At 55.0% G+C, this 14,199-nt stretch overlaps 1 protein-coding gene across 9 annotated transcripts in view; it reads left to right on the top strand.

Moving 5' to 3' along the window:
* ADCY7 (adenylate cyclase 7) overlaps nt 1-14,199 on the top strand; it is a 67,605-nt gene that overhangs the window by 18,560 nt on the left and 34,846 nt on the right. For 4 of the 9 annotated variants that reach the window (XR_007136420.1, XR_007136421.1, XM_047791169.1 and 1 more), the window contains exon 1: nt 3,252-3,332. The exons of 2 other annotated variants lie outside the window; for them this stretch is intronic. The gene's annotated coding sequence lies outside the window, so the exon portion shown is untranslated. Of the gene's footprint in view, nt 1-3,250; nt 3,333-14,199 lie in introns of those variants that run through there. 3 more of the 9 variants (XM_047791167.1, XM_047791168.1, XM_047791171.1) reach the window with 1 other exon arrangement.

Genomic DNA, 14,199 nt, shown 5'->3' with positions numbered 1-14,199 from the left:
AGTGGGGACATCCTTGGGGAAGGGAACCTGGGATGTGAGGATGGGCAGGGTGGGCCGAGGGGTGTCATTGAGGAGTCTCCCTTAGCCCTCGGGGTACTCACTCTTTTTCTGCTGCTCAGTTTCCTCATCTGTAAAATGGCAGTGCCCAGGCAGGTCGCTGGGAAAGTTAATGCGTGAACTATGCTTCCTAGGCAGCTGAGACCAACAAACTCAGGCCTCGAGATTCCCAGCAGTGGCGAGACCCCAGTCTGTGTGTGGCGGGCAGGGGATGAGTCCTGTCAGCCCCTTCCTCTGCCCAGAGGCCCTCCAGCTCTACCCTGACCCTCCCAGCCAACCCTCCCTATGGCGTCTCTGCTTGCCCGCCTGGGGCTCCTGCTGCTGCATCCCCCAAGGAGGGTGGCATGGTGCCCACCCAACAGCCATCGGCATCTGGCTCAACCTGCTTCTGCCCGTGGATTTCACAAGGGGCGATGTCATGGCTGGGGCATTGCCCAACCCCAGGCACAGACCTGCTGCACTGCAGCACCTCTGTTTCCCCACACTCCCCCCCACCCCACCCCACCCCAAGCCTTTGCAGGAGGACAGGGTGTCAGGGTGGGGCAGGGCATGAGCCCTGGGCAGAGGTGGGCTCATTTTCTCTTTGACGACCGTTTCTCTCTGTGACCCCTGGGATCGTCTGTTCTCCTGCCACCTGCTGATCTCTTGGATGGCTCCCTTTCACCCTCGTTTTCTGAGCACTAAGGGCTGTGCTGGGAGATTGCCCTGCAGCCACCCTGTTGTCAAGATGGGGTGGGACAGCCCTGGGCTCTGGAGAGGAGGCCCACGGACTTTCTGGGCTCCTCTAATGCACGTCAGTCAGTTCCTTCTGGCCGCTGCATGTCTGAACCCCTTCTCCCGGCTTCTCCCCACCCCCACCGGCCTGTTCCTGGCCCAGCCTCTCCCCTATTTCGGTGCCCCGTCTTGTGCGCTCTGGGCCCAGCCGCGGCTTGGTCAGCAGGCTGGCTTGCCTCCTTCTGCCCTTTGCTGGGCCGTCCCCACTGCTGAAGAGCTTCCACCCCTTGAGCCCCCTCTTACTTTGTGTCACCCAGAGGCCCCCCGCCCTGGGGTCCTGTGGCTGGGAAAAGAAGGGGCTGGAGTGTGTCTGCTCCCCTTGGTTGCCTCCCCTCCGTCCTCGGCTCTGTGATGAGACCCCTCTGGCTGGTGCCCGTGCTGGGGGACACCAGAAGCACCCCTCCTTCCTCCTGACGCTGCCCACACCCCTGACGCTGAAAGATGTGACTGTGCCTGAGGGAAAAGAAAGAAACGGGTCTGTGTTTTGGGGACCCTCGTTCTCAGATGTGCTCCTGAGCCGGCTTGGAGGTGACGGGGTGGGAGTGCTTGTGACCCAAAGGGGACTGTGTGCCCGCTTGGGGGTGGTGGCATGGCAGGCCTGGCTCTCGGGCATGATGAGGCCCCCGGGGGTGATGCAGTCAGTGGTGCCATCACCTACCTTTGGAATGGAGGCCTCTTTGTCTTCCAGGATCCAGGCCTTCCTGCCCCTTGGATGTGGCTCAGGGTTGCTACCTCTGGTGCAGCTGACTGGGGTTGACAGTTCCTGGCGTCACTGGCTGGCTGAGCAAGGAGAGGCCCAAGACCCTGGGGTACAGACCCTCTCTGTACAGATGGGGAAACTGAGGCCCAGGGACTCGCGGCCCGTGCGTCTTCTGGTCAGAGCTGTGTTGGAGGCACATTTCCACTGGCCTCCCTCCCTGGGGGATGTAGATTTGGGGTGTCGTCCCCTCCGCTGGCCTCAGTCTCCCCATCTTGGCGGTGGTCAGGCTGACTCTACCTCTGCGCATCTCCGTGCCGTGTGGGCCAGGTACCTGCAGGGTCTGCCCAAACCTGCTTGCTGGCCCCCGACACCTGTCCCCTGTCCCCCGGGACCCCATCCAGCTCAGGGAGGAGGAGCCCTTTGAAGTCGGCTGGAGGCACTCCTTTAATGGGGTCCTGAACTACTGGGGAAGTGTCCTCTTTTGAAACCCTCCGACTCCCTGAAGCCGCTGCCCAGTCCCCGGGGATGGGGTGCTGTAATGCCGGGCAAGGGCTGGCTCTCGGGCATCCTTGTCTGATGCTCCTTCCTGGACAGTGGAGCAAAAGGGAAGCGGAGACTTGCCCCTTGGGGGCTGAGAGGAGGTGAGGCCGAGACCCCAGGGATTTGTAGTGTCCCCCCCAGGTCTTTGTTGCAGGTACCGTAGCCCTCAGCGGCATCCCTGGCCCCCAAGGCCCACCTCCTGTCTCTTTCTCCTGAGCGCAGCTTGAGGTGGTGGGGTGGGAGCCGTGCCAGAGTTTCTCAGGCCACCTCTCCTATTCAGAGTGGGTCAGGATGGCCCCACGTGACAGCACTCCCTGTGTGCCAGCCTCTGGGTGAGGCCCCGGGACATGAGTCCATTCTGTGAATGAGGAAACCGAGGCCCAGAGAGGTTAAGTGATGTGCCCCAGGTCACACAGCTCCTCATGTGGAGCCTGGGTTTGCCTGTTTGGTCTCAGAACCTGTATTCGCAGCTACCAGGCGTTCCTGAGGCTGGGCCCTCGCCACTGTGGCGTTTCTTTTCCTCATGTGGCTCATATGGCATGTGACTCTCCCTGCCCCCACGTGGGCTCCCAAGGGCCCCTTGTCCATCTTGTTTGTTGCAGCGTTAGCATCTCACCTGCTACCTGGTGTGGGCAGTGCGGGGGACCTGGGGCTCAGGCCTATTTCCCCAGGTGAAAACAACACAGTAAGGCCAGTCCCCTTCCCTGTGTGAAGTTTCTGGATGTATAAGGCATTCGTATAGCCTCAAGGTCATTTGACTGTCAGAATAGGCCGGGGAGTAGGGAACATTTTTGACCCCATTGCTCGGGTGAGAAATCGAGGCCTGAGAAATTGAGGCCCCAAGCCCTGCCTGCCACGTCAGGCTGTATTTAACTTCACTTATGAGTTTGGGGTTTGAACGTCCCCCACGTGCCAGGCAGGGCTGGGTCCTGAAAGCCAGGCCTGTGGCCGGACATCAGCCTTGAGAGAGGCGTCGTGTGGTCAGGTTGTCACAGGCTGGACCCCTGTGCTGTGGGGGGTCTTGCAGACCCTGAGTCCGGATTGGGCAGCCCACCTGGAGGAGGTGGCAGCGCAGCGTGGCTCTGAAGGGCAGGCAGGAGTCTGCCAGGCGGAGGGAGTTTGGGGGGTGGGGACGGCGGCCGTGCTTGCAGGCTGCCCGAGCCTGGAGCTGAAAGGGTGGGGCTTGTTTGGGGAACCGAAATAAGTCAAATCACGCAGCCACGGAGGCCTCCGGATGCCCTGAGGAGCGTGCTGGCAGGGGGTAAGCAGGACTGGGCTCATTGTCCTTGGGATGGTGGATGGACTTGCGGCGCTGTGGTGGGAACAGCCCAGGCGAGACTTGGGTTGGAGGGGACCTGCGGCTGCCCAGGGCCGAGGCTCCATCACAGCGACTTCCTGTGCCCAGCAGAGCCTGGCGCTGGAAGGCAGGGGTCCGTGGAAGAGAGGAGTGACCGCCCAGGAATGGGGGTGCTTGGCTCTGGGGACAGCCGTGGGGAGGGGCTCCTGAGCCCCTTGTTTTCAGCTCCGGAAGCCAGGCTGTGGTTTTGGGGGTTTGCCGGGAGGTCGGCTGGGGCTGCTTCCCCTGCAGAAGGGCTCTTCCGGGCTCCGGGCTGGGCTGCACCACGCAGCCCTGTGCCCGCCCTGTGCCCTCTTAGCCTCGCACCGTCCTCAGGAAGCCAGGGAAGTGGGGTTGGTCTCAGCATCTTGGATTAGGGCCTGGCCCTGCGGTGGCTGGCACGGCGGGAGTCAAACTGGTGGCTCTCGGGAGCCAGACTAGATGGCGATGCCTCAGTGGGCTCCGGAGAGGCCGTGGCTCCCAGGGACCTGCTGAGTCCCCACGGAGGTGCCTTTCCACCTGCCCTTCCTGCCGGCCTTTCTGGGGCTAGCTTTTCTGGCAGTCTGAGTGAGAGAGGACCTCGTGGGCCCTGGGGGACTTTCCTGCCCCAGGAGGAATCAGGCCCAGAGAAGGGGAGGCAGAGCTGACCTGAGCCTTGGTTCTCTTTTCCCCGCCCTGCTTTGCCTGTGGCAAGTGGGGAGACCCAGGTGGGGACACTTCTTTGCCTGGAACAGGAGAGGCAGGAAGTACAGTGGGGGTGGGGGGATCCTTCCTGGATTCCCTCTTTTTCACTTTTTCTTCCCCAGGGCAGGCAGAGGCACCCCATCTTCCCTGCACCCCACCCTGGAGACCCAGCTCAGGGCTGGTCCCCTTGTGCCCATGCAGCTCAGCCCAGGGCCAGATGGAGGTGGAGCTCCAGCCTGAGGGAGCTTCCAGGCAGTCAGCTAAGGCAGGTAGTGGCCTCTCTGGGCCACCGCTGCCCAGAGGAGGCTTCTTGGAGGAGGAGCCCTGAGCTCAGTCTCAGAGGTGTCAAAGTCAGCATTTCTCAACAGGGATTCATTAGAGATCTGATCTGGAAAGATCCTTGTGAACCAAAAAGACTGGGAAATATATAGCTGTGTTTATTAATCCAGCAGCTTTCTTTCCTGCAGGACTTCTCAGAACCTTTCATTTGCTAATGTGGACAGGCTGTCTTTGGAGAAGGAGAAGGAAGAGAATGCTAAGCCCAGTGTGGCTTGTGCTCCTCAGAAACTGGTGTGTGTGTGGCTCTGTGCGTGTGGCTTTTCACAGCCCGGCTGTTGGGTGGAACACACAAACCTCAGGAAACACAGACACAGGGTTAAGAAGGCATCTGGGCCTTGGAGTGGGCCAGTCTGAGTTGGAATCCTAGCCGGGGGTTTGGACAAATAGGTTCTCCTGGCTGGAAATACAGTGAGAGCAACCCAGAGGGTTAGGCTGCAAGGGCCTTGCCTGTTCCTGGCAGGTACTCAGAGGCTGACAAGCCGGGGACAGCTCCTGGCTGGTTTTCTGCCGTCTATCTCCCCGTTGGGTTCCAAGTTTGCCGAGTGTCTCAAGGTTGAATGTTGCGCTTTTCTCTCCGCCGCCCCAGAAGCCTTGGAGTGAGGACCCAGTGCCACCTGGGAGCTCTCTCTGGCTTGGGTCCACATTGACACCTTCTCTGACCCAGCGGAGGGCTGTTCCCTGGAGACCCAACGAGGCATCCACGGGGGTGTCAGCCGGCTGGAAATGCTGCTCGTGCCCTAGAAAGCATTCCTGGGGTGCTGACACTGCTGTATGCACCCCAGAGGCCAGGCCACTTCCAGAGCGGGGGTGGGGGAGTGAGGTGGGCAGGGAGAGGGTTGCTTGATCCCACGACGGAGTGGGCTGGAGGGGAAGGGGCAGGTTCTGGCCCCCTGCCCCAAATCTCGCAGCCTTTTCTGCTACCTTGATCATACTTGTCATCTTGACTTAGACTCGTTGTGCCAGGCGCAGCGCCCACACTCCGCCCGCATCACCCTCATTGAATTTCCCCAAAGCCCTGGGTGGTTGGAATGGGAGTCTTTCTTTTTTCAAATAAGGAAACTGAGGCTCAGAGAGGAGAAGTGACGTTTTCAGGGTCAGGCAACTTGGACATGAAGGACCTGGGGGTCGTTTTTCTTTCCTCCTTTTTGGTTTATAGGCTCTATTTATTTTTTGTGTATTCATATACACACTTACATGTGTACACACGCACACACACTCTGACCAACGTGCCAGGAACAAACACATCTTTCCATGTTAATAAACTCAGAGTGTCACTTCAGTGATTGATCACTTTACACTGCCTTTTGAATTTTTTATTTGGGTCTTTATTGTTTTACTTTATGTATTTATTTAAAAATCTCTTTGTGCGACATACAAAAATCTGTGCATGTTTATTGTATACAGCTTAAGTTTGGAGCTAAGTATATACCCATGAAACCATCACCACGGTCTGTGCCATAAATCTGTCCTTCACAGCCAAAAGTTTGCTCCCCCCTTTATTTATTATTATTATTTTTATAAGAACACATAAAATCTATTGCTTTAGAAAACTTAAGTATACCATGCTGTGTTGTTAATGATAGGCACTATGTATATAGTAGATTTTATTTTTTTTTCTATTGAAAACGTAACAAAAATTGTACAAGCTGCATGATAACAATAGAAATAGAAACTGAAAATGAGAAGAAGTAAGATTTGTTCACTCTGTCAAAATCGCAGTTTTGGTTTTTCTGTGTCCTGGTTCAGTCCTAATCCATTCCAGGCATTAACTGTCACCAGGTGGATTGTTCACAGGATATCCTACCGTAGCATGGTTCAGGCTGTGGCACTCTTTTTGACAGCTGCATAGTATTCCACTGTCAGGAGGTATGGTGATTTATCTTCACCAGACTGATAGATGCATTGTTTTCAGTCTTTCCCAAATAATGCTGCAATGAATAATCTTGTACCTCTGTCATTTCATGCATGTTAAAGTGTCTGTAGGATAAATTACTTGAAGTGGATTTGCCAGGTCAAAAGGTGTACAATAGTGGCTTTGTTGGGTATGACTAAACTGCCTGCTCAGAGGTTGTGCTGAATCACATGCCTGCCAGGGGTGAGTGTTTCCCCTGGCCAACAAAGGTTTATGAAATGCTTTGATCTTTGCCAATTGGGTAGGTAAACATGGGTTTCCATAGCAGTTTTGATTTGTATTTCTCTTATGATGGGTGAGGTCAGCTTCTTTCCAAATGTTTAAGAGCCATTCGTATTGTCTTTCTATGAATTTTCTGTTCATACTCTTCTGTAATTTCTCTATTGGGTTATTGGTCTTTTTGATTTGTAGACATTCTTTTTTTTTTTGGTCTTTTTGGGCTGCACCTGCAGTGTAGGGAAGTTCTTGAATCGGAGCTGCACCTACCAGCTTACACCTCAGCGCCAGATCCTTAACCCACTGAGTGGGGCCAGGGATCGAACCCACCTCCTCATGGATACTAACCGGGTTCGTTACCACTGCCGTCACGGGAACTCCAGGAACTCTTTACATAGGAGGGAGATTAGCTCCTTGTGATAAAAATGGCAAATGTTTCCTATTCCCTTGCTTGTCTTTTGATTTTGCTTTTGATAGTTTTTACTATGTTGAAAAAAATGGAACATGTAATTGTATGTAACAGTCTTTTCATTATGGCTTTGAGGATTTGTGTCAGATTAGAGAGGACTGACCCACGACTGCATCATACGAGAATTCCTTCCCGGTTTCTTGCTCTTCGTGGAAATCATCACGGTGATGATTCCAGATTTCTCTCCCCTCTCTGGGCTCTGCTGCCCCTTTAAACAGGCAGGGCAGGTGTACTTTAAGACTTACACCTGAATCTTTCTTGCTCTCTCCAGGACTCTGGGTTATAGCCACTGTCACCAGTGGACATGCTGGCTGGGTGGGCCGTGGGAACCCCACTGTCCTGCCATTGTGGGCAGAACTAACACCGTGTGAGGTTCCTGCGAGCCATCTAGACTTCCCCTTTCTCTCCTTCCTTATCGAGGGGAAAGCAATTAGGAATGAAACATGGATGTGAAAGTGTTTTCATTCTAAAGGGGGAGCCTAGTGAGGGGGGTGCTTTAAAGGAATGAATCTCTAATGGTGGAATTTCAGGCAAGAGTCGGAGGGAAACATAGCTAGTCTTTTCAGTATGGGAACTTGGTTGATTAGTCAGTTAATGAACACTGTTGCCTGAACACTGCCTGTGTGCAGAGCCCTTGCAGACACCTAAGGGAAGGGGGCACCGAGGTCTGTGCCTTTTGACTGTTTGTGCATGGAGCTGAGTTTCCTCTTGGCAGCTGGTCTGGTGGTTGCCTGGCACATCGAAGGCGTTAGTGCACGTCTGCTCAAGGAATGAACGCATGACTCTCTGTCAGGGTGACTGAATGAATAGATGAGCTCTTTCGAGGCAGTCAGTGACTGCATAGAATTGGCACAGGACATAGCAAACCAGATTTACTATCCAGGGCAGCTGGTGCCTTGGGGATGAGGTGTGACAAGGTGTTTGTGTTTTAGCGGAGAGGCTGACTAGGGTAATGCCTAACCCCGGGGTATAAGGGAGGACTTTCGGAACTAAGAACAACTCGCTACCCCACCCCTGGAATTAGCCTTTGAGGGCCAGGTGACAGCACTTGGGCTTTTCAGCTTTTCCTCTGTCCTTTTTGTTTTATGATTCAGCCTCCACTCCCTGCCCAGCCCAGAGCTGGGTCTCCGAGGTCTGACATAACCACTCCTTTGCCACAGGGGAAACCGAGGCCCCGGCTGGGTAAGGGTCCCAGAGCACTTTGGAGGCAGAGCTGGGAGTGGAAGTGGCAGCCTCTGGTTCTAGCACCAGCCTGGGGGTTCCTGGGGAGCAGGGCTGGCTGGGGGCTTATGCTCTTGGAGGATTTAGGCTTTTGCCCCTACCTGGTGGCTTTGCAGACTGTCGCCCGGAAATGAGGAGTTTGAGTGGAGAGTCGGTAGGGGCTCTGGCCCCTCTGCACCTCTCTCACTCCTATTTGGACCTTGTGGTTGGGCTTCCTTAGCTGGAGAAATTGAGACTTCCTTCTGGGCTCATTTGCTGTTGGCCATCAGGTCCTGCACCTCACTCTCCCCCCGGAAATGAAGGGTTGACTGATGAGAAAACCGAGGCCCAGAGCGTGAGAGACTCTGCCGACTCCTAAGGCCAAGGGTGGCGGAGCTGGGATTTGAACCTAGGCTTCTTCCGTCCCAAGTGTAGCTCACCTGGGGAAAGGTGGGATGCAGCAGGTGCTTCCTGTTCTGAAGGAGACCCTTTTGTCTGTTTTCATCATCTTCATCCCTAATGCCCACCCCTTCCTCACTAAAGCTGCCCAGCCCACTTCCCCCTCCTTTCTGCCCGCTTCAGGCTGCCAGCTGGTTGGCTCATCCATCTGTCCATCCATCCCACGAGCATCTGCCAGGGTCAGCCATAGGACACAGACTGAAATCCAAGTTTGGTGAGACAGGTGCTGGAATGTTTGCTAGGCATCTCGGAAGGCCTGCCGAGGCGGGGAGGTGCCCAGGAGAGAGGGTGCGGGGAGGGAGGCGAGGTCCCAGCAGGAGCTAAGGCGTGGAGAGGCCCTTGGTCCCACGAGGTTTCCTGGGTGCCCCTTGGTGCCAGGCCCCGGGCTGGGCAGAGCCGCTGCTGGCTCTCCCTCACAGAGCTCTGGGTCTCTTGAGGGACCTGGCCTTTTTTTTTTTTTTTGTCTTTTTCAAGGGCCGTACCCCCGGCATATGGAGGGTCCCAGGCTAGGGGTCAATTGGAGCTACAGCTGCCGGCCTACACTGCAGCTCACGGCAACGCTGGATCCTCGACCCACAGAGGGAGTATGGCCAGAGATCGAACCCGCAACCTCATGGTTCCTAGTCGGATTCCTTAACCACTGAGCCACAACGGGAACTCTGACCTGGCCTTCTTAATATGAGGTTTCCCCAGCAAACAAAGTCCACCAGGACCCAGCCCACCAGGCGCTGGGCTGGCCTAGGGCCCAGACTACATGTGGGTTCCCGGGCAGAGTGTGGGCACAGGGACTGGCCGTTCCTCTCCTTAGGCCTGCCCGCCCCACTTCACACCCTAAGGCCCCACTTCCCCTTTCTGGGGCCACCAGGCCCTGTACAGCTCCGGGGCCAGGGCAGGGCCAGAGGAAGCCAGGCTGGGTTCCTGCCAGTAGTGCTTGGGTGAGGAAGTGGGTATCCTGTCTGTGTCTGTGAAAGCTGGGGTGGGCTAGAACTGCCCCCCACCAAGGGTGTGGTAGGGCTGGGGGCACCGCCAGATCAATTTTGCTGGGGAAAGATTTCCTGAATGCCCCTGAGGGCCCAGCCCCCAATTTCCAGCAGCTCTTCCAGCGGAGGGACCTGGACCCTGCCTGTCAGTATTTGGCAAGGGGACCTCAGTCTTGTCATGGTTGCAGGGAACAGAGAAGACGGGATGTGGGGGCTAGCTCAGAGGGCATCCTGGAGGAAGAGGCCTTTCTGGATCTGGCTGGCTGCAAGGAAGCTCACTGGCTTGGCTGCCTGATCTTGCTCCTTTGAGGCAGAGGGAAGTACCTTAATGGAGTCCACCTTTGTCCCCTCTGCCCGCCCCACCAGGTCTGGGGCCTTAAAGCGGGAGGGAAGGAGGGGGTTGGCATTTTGAGATGTTACAGCTCGGGCTCAGTGGATGTCAGCACAGGGAGGGTGATGGGCAGGACCCTGGGTGGCCTGTCTTCAAATCCCAGCTCTCTTTCGCTAGCTGTGTGACCTCAGGCAATTAATGCATCTCTCTGTGCCTCCGTTGCCACATCCATAAAATAGACACAGTAGCTGCACTCACCTACAGGGCAGGGGAGCAGAGTTAGAGAGACCGCAGTGCTGGGCACTCAGTAAGCACTCAGTAGGTTTTGTGTTCAGGATCATCTGTCCTGCTCAGTCACACACCCTGGGGTTGTGGGAAGCTCAGAGCTCTAGGGGAGGAGCTTCAGGGAAAAGCTCGATTCCCTGGGTGTCAGTTTCCTCCTAAGTCTATCCCTCGGCGCCGTTCCTCCTGCAAGGAGGACTCTGGAGAGGACGTGGGGAGCCCTGCCTCCTGCCACCCTGGTTAGTCTGGGACTGGGTGACAGAGGTGTGAGCCTGGGAGCCGCAATGGGGGTGGGGTGGGAGCTCCCTGCCCAGCCCCCTTCCAGAGGAGGCCTTAGCCAGGACTGACTGAGTCCGTGGGGGCCGCCATCACCTCTGAGCTAATCCTCCCGGCTCTGGATTCATCCAGGAGCTTTCTGGACCACGAGGGCATTCTGGATGCAGCCAACTGGGGCAGGCGGCCCCACGTGGACCTTGGGACTCTCGGTTGCTGCCAGGGTTCTTGCTTAGCCCTTGTGAGTGAATAGCTGGGATTTGCTTGAGCCTCAGACAGAGCTGGGTCCAGGGGCCCGGGGTAGTTCAAGGCTTCCTGTCTCCGCCTCTCTGTGTGGGCTTCCTCCTTGGCTGGGGGGCGGGGGGTGGTGCTCTCTGCTGGGGCAGCTCAGGTGGCTGCCAGCAGCTCCAGGCCTCTGGCCAAAAGAGGGCCAGCAGAAGTCCCAAAGAGGGGGGGTCTCGCTCACATGGTTTGGGCCACATGTCTATCCTTAAAGCAGTCACTGGGGCTTGGGACAGACTGTGCTGATGGCCAGACCTGGGGCGGGTGGCCCCTGAACCAGGGGCTGAGGGAGGGGGAGAGCATAGCGTCCAGCAGAAGCAGGAAACACCCTCCCAACAGGACCCTTGGGGGTCCCCCTCCTCTGATGTGGGGCTGCTCCCCCACCAGAGTTATCATGAGATGTGAGTGACAGCGAGGGAACCCTGGGACTTCAGCCCCTCCAGGTGAAGGGGCCTTGATGTCTTGGTGTCTTTGGCATTCATGCAGCACAGGCGGGGTGTGGTGGGGAGGGAGGGAGGCGGGGCCTGGCTTGGCCGGAAGTGGGACTTATAGCCAGAGGGATGCCCCACGGCTGGAGAAGCCTGCCCTGAGAGGGCATGAGCTCCCCACCACTCAGGCCTGCAAGCCGTGGAGACATGGCAAAGGAGTTCCTTCATCCAGGGCCTCAGAGAGGCCCTCCCAGGTGCCAGATGAGGTGGCAACAGGCAGATGGACTGGGCAGGGGGCGCTCCGGGTCTTCATTTCAGAGAGGAGCTGGCCGTGGAGATGGCTGTTGGTGCCGGGTTATCTGCAGGAGGGCTCAGGGCATCCTTCCTCCCAGCCCTGCCTTGCGCTGCTCTGTTTGTTCCTGGAGCTGGACTTGGTCCCTGGATGGGCTGAAGTCCCTGAGCCCAGAGTGGTCCATTGTCCCCCTCCTCTCCTGCCTGCTGTTGCCCAGGAAGTGGCCTAATTAGATCCCCAAGAGGAGTGTTGACTGGGCCTGGGTTCCCACAGACTCTGGGGAATCTTCCAGCTGATCCCTCTCTCTCCATGCCTGGCTCAGCTGGGCATTGTGTGCCTGGAAGGGCAGGTCGTCATTTTGGGTGAAGGGTTCCTTGTGCCTGCGTGTGTGTGTGTGTGCGCACGTGCACTCACGTGTGCACACTCACCCTCGTGTGGATTTGTGCATTTCTGGCCTCCGCAGCTCTGGTCTGGGGGCTTTGCCTGACAGATGGAGCAACAGCAGGGCATTGCCTTGGAATCTGGGGTTTCTTGGTGCATTCTGGGGGGCATCTGTGTTTGGCACCAGACCGGAGGGATAGGCAGTGTTGTTTATACTTTTGGCAACTGGATCATTCCCTGGGAGCTGCTGCTTCTGGAAGGAGCTTCCTGGGGAAGCTTTTCTCTGTTGGGTGAGACAGCAAGGCTGGGGCAAAGGAGCTGGCCAACCCAGGTTTGAATCCCAGCCCTTCTACCAGCCAACTCCAGCTGTGTGATCTCAGGTTTGGGAGCTGGCTGACCCAGGTTTGAATCCCAGCCCTTCTACCAGCCACCTCCAGCTGTGTGATCTCAGGCAAGCCACTCTACCTCTCTGGATTCAGTTCTGCATCTGTAAAATGGCTGTGACACCTTGGCCTTAGCAGGTTATGAAGGTGAGAATGGAGGCACATGCGCAGGCAGTTGGTGTGACAGCTGGTTCAGGTGAGCCCCGAAGTGGGGGCTTCTCAGTGGGGATCTTATCTTGTTTTATGGATCCTTCAGCACAGGGCTGGGCATATATAGTTAGTACTCAAAAAAATCCTCTTGAACAAAGACTAGCTAGTGTGGATTTAGAGGTGGCGAACTAGTGGCCTGGACCAGGCAAATTAAAAAAATTAGCTGCCAATATTTGATAGAGGAGTCTCTCTCTCTATATATATGAGATTGTTTTAAGTTGTTGGTCTTTTAATTGCAAGTGCATCTCCAATGTCCTGCATTTGTACTCTGCTCTTCTCATGGTTTCTGGTTTTGGTAGCATATTTCCTACTTTGACTGCATATATGCCTTTACTGGTGAACCTTGTCATTTGTAATTTTTTTTTTTTGTCTTTTTGCCATTTCTTGGGCTGCTCTCGCAGCATATGGAGGTTCCCAGGCTAGGGGTTGAATCGGAGCTGTAGCCACCGGCATACGCCAGAGCCACAGCAACGTGGGATCTGAGCTGTGTCTGCAACCTACACCACAGTTCACGGCAATGCCAGATCCTTAACCCACTGAGCAAGGCCAGGGATCAAACCTGCAACCTCATGGTTCCTAGTCAGATTCGTTAACCACTGCACCATGATGGAAACTCCTGTAATATTTTTATTTCTAGTTGTGGCCTTTTCTTTTCTACCTAGAGAAGTTCTTTTAGTATTTGTCGTAAAGCTGGTTTAGTGGTGCTGAATTCTCTTAGCTTTTGCTTGCCTGTAAAGCTTTTGATTTCTCTTTCCAATCTGAATGATAGCCTTGCTGGGTAGAGTAATCTTGGTTGGAAGTTTTTTCCTTTTATCACTTTAAGTATATTGTGCTACACCCTCTGGCCTGCAGAGTTTCTGCTGAAAAATCAGCTGATAACCTTATTGGGGTTCCCTTGTATGTTATTTGTTTCTTTTCCATAGCTGCTTTCAGTATTTTCTTTGTCTTTAATTTTGGACAGTTTGGTTAATATGTGTCTCAGGGTGTTCCTCCTTGGGTTAATTTAATATAATTTAATTAATTTTTTTTGTTGTTGTCTTTTTGCCTTTTCTTGAGCTGCTCCCGTGGCATATGGAGGTTCCCAGGCTAGGGGTCTAATCAGAGCCTTAGCCGCCAGCCTACGCCAGAGCCACAGCAATGCGGGATCCGAGCCGCATCTGTGACCCACACCACAGCTCATGGCAACACCGGATCCTTAACCCACTGAGCAAGGCCATGGAATGAACCTGCAATCTCATGGTTCCTAGTCGGATTCCTTAACCATTGAGCCACGATGGGGACTCCGATCCTTGGTTTTATTTTATATGGTATTTGTTATGCTTCCCAGATTTGAGTGAGTGATTCCTTTCCCATGTTAGGGAAGTTTTCAGTTTTTATCTCTTCAAATATTTTCTCTGGCCCTTTCTCTCTTTCTTCTCCTTCTGGCACCCCTATAACATGGATGTTGGTGGGTTTAACATTGTCCCAGAGTTCTCTTAGAGTGTCTTAATTTCTTTCCAATCTTTTTTTCTCTTTTCTGCTCCACATCAGTGATTTCCACTGTCCTCCCCCTCACTTATTCATTCTTCTTCCTCCTGTATTCTGCTGTTGATTCCTTCTAGTTAGCTTTTTATTTCAGTTATTTTGCATCTTGGCTTGCTTAATCTTTAAATCTTCTATTTCTTTGCTCAG

Source organism: Phacochoerus africanus, chromosome 8 (genome assembly GCF_016906955.1).
Source record: "Phacochoerus africanus isolate WHEZ1 chromosome 8, ROS_Pafr_v1, whole genome shotgun sequence".
NCBI lineage: Eukaryota > Metazoa > Chordata > Mammalia > Artiodactyla > Suidae > Phacochoerus > Phacochoerus africanus.
Note: the sequence above shows the minus strand (reverse complement) of the source record. Positions and strands in the feature narration are given on the sequence as shown.